The 10,179-nt window shown below is 41.8% G+C and overlaps 1 pseudogene; it reads left to right on the top strand.

Annotated features, from left to right (window-relative positions):
• The first annotated feature begins 1,774 nt into the window (after window positions 1-1,774).
• On the top strand, window positions 1,775-8,306 carry LOC117209070 (annotated as a pseudogene).
• Window positions 8,307-10,179: the final 1,873 nt, after the last annotated feature.

Here is a 10,179-nt window from a genome sequence, read left to right as displayed (position 1 = left end):
ACGTTTCGTTAAAATCATCATTCTGAACAACTTTTTTCTATACATATAACCGCCGCATGGCTTCAGTTTTCTGATCAATAGATTAATTCACCTTTAATACGTGTCGGAGAAGGGTCAGGAATAAGGTTGTGGGCGTTCGATGAATCTTCATTGGAATCGGTCATCGTCGTGTTATAACGAAGGTACGGTCTGTTAATACGAGTATGGATGCTACCGACTCGACAATCAACCGCGGCGGTTGGACACTCACGATACTAGTGATGTTGGTCTTAGGTTCAATAACGAATCCGCGGTCAACGGGATGATAGATGTACGTGCTCACAAAAATCTAAGTCGGACTCTTTGCGAAAACGTGGAATATCCACCGAGCGTACAGACTCTAAGTAACTCGCTAATACGACCTCACGAGAGAATAACTCTCCGTCGCGATGATGCTGTAGAGGAAAACTATGATGGGGTGTGTCTGAGGACACGAGATCATCGGATTCGTCGAGGATACCCTTCGTTCAGAAGGTGAGGGAATTTGGCGTTGCTGCTAATTGGTCAATCTCCATATCGGTGGTTAGAAAAAGATGCTAGCCGCCCTCGAGGGAAAGTTACGGACCCTCGAGCTAGCTGAACATGTATTGCGGAGACGCATCGACATCTGGCAATCATCTTGCTCGAAGAATAGGGTCTGCGTGTGGCGAGCCACGGGACAGAAACCGTTGGAATGTTTACTGTCGCGTGCCGCCACAAATATTTCTTTTAAGGAGAGCTATAGAATTACTCCATACCTTTGTTAGACAAAGCGTTCATCCCGTGACCGCGGCTACGTTCGGCGACTGGCTGTCGCCTCGAGCCCAAGCTCATTATCACAACTCACGAACAATTACAATCGGATTGAATAACTACAATTGTTTAATTACAGCTATAGTAGACTCTAGATTACAATGTTGCGGGATTATCCAAAATTCCAAAGGCTCCGGTGTTCTTTCATCTCCGACATACGAATATATTATTTAACTGTTTATTTTATAGATTTTTCTTCTAAATTTTGTTAAATTTTGTCTTAAATTTTGTAAATCTTTTGTAAACAATTTTTAAATGACAGCAGAGATATCTGTTACATTTTTTACCAATAGAGGATTTGGGATAAAGTGCAATATTCCATATATCCATCAATTCGTTGAAAATTATTTAACCGCTAACGGTTATTGATCGAACCATTTTACCCAATCAATAACTTATTGATTTCTCTCCTTTAGTTGCACAATATTATATTATCTTTCTCGTCAGGGAGCTAAGTTTAGGTTGGCCAATACAAATGTAGCCGCCTACTCCAGGATGAGCTGCAATCGTAACATAAATTTAATTCAAGTATTTTGCAAATATCTGCGGAATTAAGATCGAACAACACTACGGTGGAGGAAAAAGTTGTTCGGAATATTGACCTCGACAAAATGTTTTAACGTCGTCCAAATCGGTGAGCTGTAGGTACCCTTCCTGAATATTTTTCCAAAAACGATGTTTCTAGTGCTACTATCTACGTCCTACACATTAAAGGAAAGTAGATTTAAGAATGTAAGAATCATGTAAGTCGCTTAGAGTCCGAAACGATAAATGAGAGTAAGTAAGTGTTTATCAATAATTCTCCTTTACGTCGTTTTATCTTGCGAATAAAATGATTGTTAAGGTATTGAAACTTAATATTACAGATTGATAAATCAAATTGGAGAGTTACGAAATGGATGTCAACCACCTTTTCTTCGAAGCGACAATACTAGGACCGATCACATCGGCGTTTTTCATACTCTTAAGCTTCCCAGTACATGCAGCGCATTTGGTTGTTCCTTACTCTTCGATGAATGTCCCTTCCAAATTACTAAAGGCGTCTTATGATTTCATAGTCGTGGCCGGTGGTTCTGCAGGTATATATTTTCACAATGTCAATACAAAGCTCCATTATAAATGTTAGAAGATAGATGGGTATTGTACGAGCGAGGAATGAAAGGGAGGAAGACAAAAGGGAAACGCCATGAGACGAGTATATCACATATGTATTGAATGAATGAATATGCAATAAAAGAAATTCGTTCCTGTTTGAGATGTACAAGAGAATAGATAGTTATTCTGTTATATACAGGGTGGTTGGTAATTGGTGGTACAAGCGGAAAGGGGGTGATTCTACGCGAAAAAAGAAGTCGAAAATATAGAATAAAAATAAAAAAAAAATTTTTTTTTTAATTTTTCCATCGAGACAACGATCTACTGTGAGATCCGTTATAACGAGACGTGATAAAGTGCACGCGTACCAAGCGGAAATTCAAAGTCGATTTTCTCGAAAACAAAGCCTCAAACGAAAAATTTTTATTCTATATTTTCGACTTCTTTTTTTGCGTAGAATCACCCCCTTTCCGCTTGTACCACCAGTTACCAACCACCCTGTATATATTAACGATGAAATTTGAAGTCCTTATTTCCTTCATGTAAACAATTTTAGGCTTATTTTGTAATCGTATTTTGAATTTACCCAGAGTTTTGTTTCATGACTTCGATAAATTTTCTCCCTTCCTCGATTTTTTGAAATTAAACCAGGAACTTTTGATTTAAAAATATTTGTGACGTTTAAATAGATTAGGTTTTCTTACGTATGTTCTATTTACAATATTCTATCAATTTACACGTTACAATTAACAATTTACGATTAATATAGGAGCCGTGATGGCAAATCGTTTGTCCGAGATAGAAGATTGGAACATACTTCTTCTGGAAGTTGGTGGCGATGGAAGCATTCTTTATGATATTCCTGCTTTTTCCGATAGTCTGCAGCTCACTGATATCGATTGGGACTACAGAGTGGAACCGAATGAAAATTACTGTCGAGGTAAATAATATCGAATAATACCTAAATATCACACTAATAAGTATTTAATAATGAAAGCAATACTGCATTCGGCGATCATGCATGTGTAACGCTTTATTTTGTATGTTGACAAAAGTGAATTGGGAAAGAGGAGATAAATAAAATCGTGAAAAGATTGTGAGGTGTAATTTATGGCAATGCGAATATATATGGAGCGACCAAATAAGTAACGCTTTTTAGAACAGTGATACACCGTTATTTTTCAATTTTAACGAATATTTACCCTACAACTACCAAAGATGTCAAAACGACGGATCTAGGATTATCTTTTCTATTTTGTGCAGTGATTGTCGCTGCCAAATGAAAAGAGAAGTTGCGTTTCATCCCGGGACTACCAGTGGACTCGTCAGTAAGGCTATGCCCGGTAGTCCCTGCCTTAGACGTAGAGGGAATCTTGCTAGGTGCGGTATTTGTATCATTCGCCCGTATATTCGACCGCTAGCGAGATAAACAGACTCGTTGTCGTCGTAGCCCTCTGGTGTGGGCGGTTGGTACCCGCGGATCGCCCGGGAGGTGTTGCGCCGCGTTGATGCCTCGACCTGTCGGTGTCCTATTGATACCGATCCGCCACACTATAATTACTAGAACCATTCAGATATTTTTGTCAAAATTAACTCTCTCTTCTATTTAGACGTATATTTAATTGTATAAGTCTATTTAGTTTAACTAATGTCACTTGAATTATACTAATTTATATATTGAATATTCAGGTACGTTTGGCCAGTTCTAATGTTTCGAAACACTAACATCGCCTTAACCTTTTTTTTCTTTTTTTCTGCACGAGGAGGGAAAAATGCATTACGCATACACAGTAGTCTGTGCCATTGAGTTATCTGGGATTCAGCAAGATGGTGGTACCGTACCCACTAAAACCCGCTCTTCATTTTTCACTACTAAAACGGTACTCGAAGTTCCAACCTTGAAACTACCATACGGCATTACTTCAGGGTTGGCCTCTATTTAAATGTACCTGTCATTTTGAAGTTGGAAGGGTATATCTTCTCCGTCTTCCTCTCCTACCTGTTCTGCCTTCAACTTCCTTCTCCTTGGTCTGACATGCCTTCATCGCTTTGGTGCAGAATCGCGCGAATCCTTACCAGAGCTCATTGTCACTCGCCACCTTCTTTATTACATCATTATCTATCTTCATATCCGTTCCAGAGTCGGTTTCAAGAGCAGCTCTTTCCACTGGCCACCTCAAACATACAAATAGTACGTGCTCGGCATCATCCTGATCTTCCCCACATTCCCAAGAACTTGTATGTGACTCTTTGCAGATTCTGTACCGATAATAGTTGAAAATGCCATGACCGGTAAGAATTTCCATCGTATAATAATCTATAAAAAAGTGTTGGGTCTGCTATCAATTTTTTTGTCCAATTATTAGGATTGTATAATGCGCATACTGTCCTCCATTGATCCTCTGCCGACTGATAATATTCTTCATGCATATGTTGCACGTCCTTTCCGTTTAGTGCGGCAAGGCTCTTCTTCAACGCGTACTTCTTCGTCAGCTGCCTGGCCTTGATATGTATGGACTGCCCGTCACGACGCACAGGGCCTCATGGAACACCGTTCTGTACGCTATTGATGTGCGTACTAACGCGGCTCTTTGTGCTCCTTTCAAAATATTTCTATTCTTCTCAAAGCTCAGGGCATATCATCCCTCTTTGGGTCATCGTGCAATTGGGGCGGCGGCAGTGCCTCGTCAGATAGATGAGCCCTTATCCGATTAGGCCAAGATGATTTGGGTCAGTATCGTACTTTCCTCCCTGCCAATCGCTACCCGGGGGTAGCGAGAGCACGGCCTAAGCTAACTGCAACCTTTCTTTTTTCTTCTTTTTTTCGCGAGGAGAGCAAAATGCTGTTACGCATGCTCAGACTGGGCTATGTGGGACTCGGTCGATGGCGTTGCCATACCCACTAAAAACCCCTCCTCTCTCCACTCCGCTTCTTTTTTTTTTATATTTTACGTGGAGGAAATCCGCACGGACGCCAGGCCGCTTCTGGGGAAAGCGGCGTGGTAGTGTCGGACTCCAACCGACTAAAACCGATAACGATAATCCACGATAACCGTCCCGGCTGCGATCGAGAGAGGCCTGGGAACCGCTGTGAGCGTCGCAACAGGGCTTCCTCCGCGCGCCTAATACCACCGCTGATGGAGCGGTGTGTGACCATTGTCACACCGCGCCTCGTCGCCGGGGCCGCCGTGCCAGGCAGCCCGGTTCCCCTACCGGACTGCTTGGCGGCCGGAGGCGCTGAGCCGCTAAACGCCCAAGCTTGAACTCCACGAGGGGGGGGGGGGGGGGGGGGGGGGGCCCAGCGCGCTTCGCCAACGCCACACGGAGTCCCAGGCGATCACCCATCCAAGTACTATCCGTGCCCAGCGCTGCTTAACTTTCGTGATCTAACGGGAACTCAGCGCGGCCAGGGCGTTGGCCTCCACTCCGCTTCTGTGCAAGCATCAACCCCAGAACCGCCTTACGGCATTATTTCAGAGTTGGGCTTAACTACGCATCACTCCCTCATACTTGAGTCCCATTCTCTTTGAATTTCTCCTGCGTCATTCTTGATAGCATGATTTTTCTGCACAAGGCCTAAAACCTTGCCTAGTCGTCTTCCTTTTTTTACTACTAGCTCTATTAAATTTTCCGTTGTTAGTGGTGTACCGACGTAACTTTCTAGCTCCGTTCTCTCACGTATCCACCTTGGAGAGTAGAAAAGCGCATGTTCAGCGTCATCGCCTTTACCATTGCAGTCCCAACATCTGGAGTGATCCTCCTTATTAATCATTTTACGATAAGAATCCCATGCCCTCTCAGGATATGCATGGTGAAGTGATCAATATTCCTCCTATATCTTCTAAATAAACATACATCCGCTACCAGTCGCTTCGTCCAATTGTCTTCTCTGCAAAATCGCCACTCCTCCTTCCATTTCCCCACGATGCGTCCCTCCACTGCCATAATCCTCTATTGATAGACCAAGGCGGCACCAGCTCTTGAACGGGTGTTATACTGCTCCTAATGGTCTTCCTTCTTAATGCAATATTTTTCGGCCCGAAGCTCAGTTGTGAAATAAATGGGCATTATGCCCATAAGCACGCACACTGCTGCATGGGTCACTGTACGGGAGGTCGTCGAAACTCTTGTCAATGCGGCCCTTTGTGTCCTTTTCAAGATGTTCCTATTCTTCTTAATCTCTATTACCTTGGCCCATACAGGCGCCGCATATAACACTACCGACTCCCAGGCCCCATAATAGAGTCTTCTAACAGAGCCGGCGGGCTCATTGACATTGGTGAGCAAAGAACAGTAATCTAACCCCAATTTAAATCGAAAAATGAATCCATCATCGAATCCAAAAAAATGTAATCGTACGTGTACAACCAATCGACAATACACATTCGATTATTAATTACTTGCGACGCTTTCAATGCACTTTATCGTAAATTGTGCTCACAGCAATGGAAGGTAGTCGTTGCCGTTGGCCACGTGGCAAAGTGCTTGGTGGCAGCAGCACGATAAACGGTATGGTCTACATTCGTGGTGCCAAACGAGACTACGATATATGGGAGCAGCAAGGCAATTCGGGATGGTCCTACAAGAATGTCCTGAGATATTTCAAAAAATCGGAGCATAATAAGAATCACAATTACACCGAGACACCGTATCATTCGTCCGGGGGTTACATAACCGTCTGAGGTGGTATGCCGTGATAGGTACGAAAGGAATACTCAGATGTTAAACGAACGATAGTTTATTAAGAAGCGATTTAACAGACAGACTCAACAATTAACAATTAACAGATATGATCAACAAATAACTGGTAACGATTAACAAATAACAATTGACATCAAGAGTTCAATAGACGCGTTGCTATGCAATGTCACTGAGTACTTGTTTATTTCACGGCGCAAGACAGACTGCTGTCCTTTTGTTCTGGATCGAACGGATTCTTCCCTTCGTTGCCCATCGATATCCCCCACTAGCGTGCGTTCATTAGATGTGCCGCCGCGCCTGGCACGTGTATGCTCTTCCGAGAATTCGGCGGAAAGAGCGTGAAGATATCGATGGCACATTGGGCACGTCGGTGTTGCGCTTTGACGGCGTAGCGCTTTGTATCCAGAGCCGTTGGAAAGTTCCATGGCCCGTGTCGCCACACGTCCAAGAACCACCATTTCACACTCCTCTGGCCGCTGCGTTTGTTCAAGCAGGCAAAGAAATGGGTTACGAGAATAGAAGCGTTAACGGAGAATGGCATACTGGCTTTATGAATCCTCAGGGAACCATTAGAAATGCGGCTAGCTATGTCGCGCAAGAATTTAGACGTCGCAATGGGAGCGTACGTTACCAAAATTTTAATAGATCCGTCGTCGAAGCGTGCTGACGGCGTAGAGTTCGTTAGAGATAGAGAGACGTTGCGCGTTTATGCCAACAAGGAAGTGATCGTTTCCGCAGGAGCTATCAATAGCCCTCAATTGCTGATGTTGTCGGGAATAGGACCCAAGGAACATTTATCGGAAGTGATTCAGGATTTAAGTGTCGGTCATACTCTTCAAAATCATATAAATGCGGGAGGCCTTACGTTTTTTATGAATGATACAGTTTCGCTTGTACAGAGCAGCATGAATAATATTAGCTACATCCTAGAATACGCCATATTCGAAGACGGACCTTTGACCAACTTAGCATCTATAGAAGGAGTAGGTTTTATCAATACGAAATATGCGAATGCCTCTGGCCATTTCCTAAACATACAGTTGCTTTTTTCCTCAACGGGGCAGAACTCTGACAGCCAGAGACGGACTCGTGGATCGAACAAAGAATTCTATGACGACGTATATGGAGAGCTTGGCGATAAGGACCTGTGGAGCGTGTATCCCATACTTTTAAGACCGAAAAGTAGTGGTGTTATCAAGCTTCGAAGCAACAGTCCTTTCGATTATCCATTGATTTATCCGAACTGTTTCGACAAAGCGGAGGATATGACGACACTGATCGGAGGAGTTAAGTTTGTGCTTGAGATGAGCAAAATTGCTCCATTTAGGCGTTACGGAAGCGAACTGAATCCTAAACCATTTCCTGGCTGCAAGGATATTCCGTTCTATAGCGATTTATACTGGGAGTGCACGATCAAATTTTATCCTCAGACTATATTTCATCCTGTGGGCACTTGCAAGATGGGGCCTGATTCGGACTCAGAAGCTGTGGTAGATCTTCGGCTTCGAGTTTACGGAGTTACTGGACTACGAGTTATAAATAGTTCCATTATGCCAAGTATAATCGGTGGTAATATTAACGCACCGACTATCATGATCGCAGAGAAGGATTCCGATATGCTAAAGGAGGAGTGGTTGAATAAACAGAAATACGAATATATATGTTATAAATTAATTTAAAGCGACTGTGAATTTAACTGTCTAAATTTAACTAATGATATTATTAGGGAAAGAGGGAGCAATATAGGAACGCTCAGAAAAAACAATCCGCGAATTGTCTGCAGTATCAACATTCATACGCTGCCATGGACGTACGATTATAAACAAAATTCACAGTAGCGGTAACAATAGATTTCAGAGTTTTTAAGATTGCTCAGAAGAGTGTCTTTCACAACATACGTTAAAGTCAAAGTAATCAGAGGTGATTCCCTTGTTGTGAACGATTACCAAAAAGCTTTCGAATCTATACATGGAGCGCGCATATACAGGGTGGTTGGTAACTGGTGGTACAAGCGGAAAGGGGGTGATTCTACGCGAAAAAAGAAGTCGAAAATAATATAATAATATTAATTAAATTATTAAAAATAATAAAAATTTTTCGTTTGAGGTTTTGTTTTCGAGAAAATCGACCTTGAATTTTCGCACGGTACGCGTGCACTTTATCACGTCTCGTTATAACGGATCTCACTGTAGATCGTTGTCTCGATGAAAAAATTAAAAAAAAAATTTTTTTTTAATTTTTATTTTATATTTTCGACATCTTTTTCACGTAGAATCACCCACTTTTCGCTTGTACCATCAGTTACCAACCACCCTGTATATTCCATTCAATTCAGTTTGTTTTATGCATTTATTAAATGGGAAAGATAAAGGTAACAAAAATTGATATTGTCAAATTATATTTAAATATACTATTTTACTTAAATTTGATATAAATGTTGCCTAAGGATAAGTAACCAAAACACTAAATAATAATAAATGACCTTGGGAGTATAATAAGAAATGTAAAAAAATTGGAAGATGTGATGAATATGAACTAGTTGGAAATAGCTTCGGGATAATTGATGTTGTATGCATAAAAGAAGTCGGAATAGATATTTTAATTTTTATATAAACGAAATAATGTGTACTTGTGCATCGCGGATCGTTACCCTCACTTTTCGTTAGAAAAGTGTAAACAACGAATCCACGCCCTTAGTTCAGAAGACACATCCACACCGAGCTTTCCTCCGTAATCACACAAGAACGAACTTCACTTGTTCTCATCATGATAGACCAGTCACTTCATCCCTCTACACTTGTGATCTAGACTATAGAGCAGCCACTTCATCTCTATACTTCGTTTACGATATCAGGAGAGTCTATTCAATTGCTACTTCTGCTACATCAAGAAAGTCACCTTCTTTTTATATTCAACTGTAAGGGCCTTGCTCTACTACGAAAGAACATTCAGTGTTCATCTATCGGAGTTTCATACATCAAAGTATCTTCTAAGATATTTATATCATACGTAACGGTGTAACTATTCAGTGTATTAAGTTATTGGAAATATAAATCTTATAACTCTGTTAATCGCAGTGTTATACCACATCAATCACCCCTATTATCCCACAAGAAACAAGGGGATCGATCTGTTCGTGGTGTCGATTCTTATAATCGTGTGGCGAATGAAAAGGGAGTTTTACGTTTCGTCCCGGGACTACCGGTGGACTCGTCAGTAAGGCTATGCCCGGTTGTTTCGACCATTCGCGGGGAGACGCGATCGCGAGGAAGCACGTCAACGGGAGTCGTAAATTCCCGTTACGATTGGATAATCGGCGCCACGAAATGATCGATCCCCTGATCTCGTTTGCAATAATAGGGGTGGTTAAGTTGATTTTACACTGAAATAACGAATACAATTAATGTTTATTCCAACAACTTCTTAACTAGAAATGTACAATTAATTCGATTGATAGCTAGAGTAACAAGGTGTTGTACGCGACGCACGCTTAGATGTTGAAGGTTCAAAAAACGTATAAAGACTGACTTTCTGTAACGATGATGCAGCGGA

This window comes from Bombus bifarius, unplaced genomic scaffold, assembly GCF_011952205.1.
Source record: "Bombus bifarius isolate JDL3187 unplaced genomic scaffold, Bbif_JDL3187 scf7180000008165, whole genome shotgun sequence".
In the NCBI taxonomy this organism is placed as follows: domain Eukaryota; kingdom Metazoa; phylum Arthropoda; class Insecta; order Hymenoptera; family Apidae; genus Bombus; species Bombus bifarius.
Note: the sequence above shows the minus strand (reverse complement) of the source record. Positions and strands in the feature narration are given on the sequence as shown.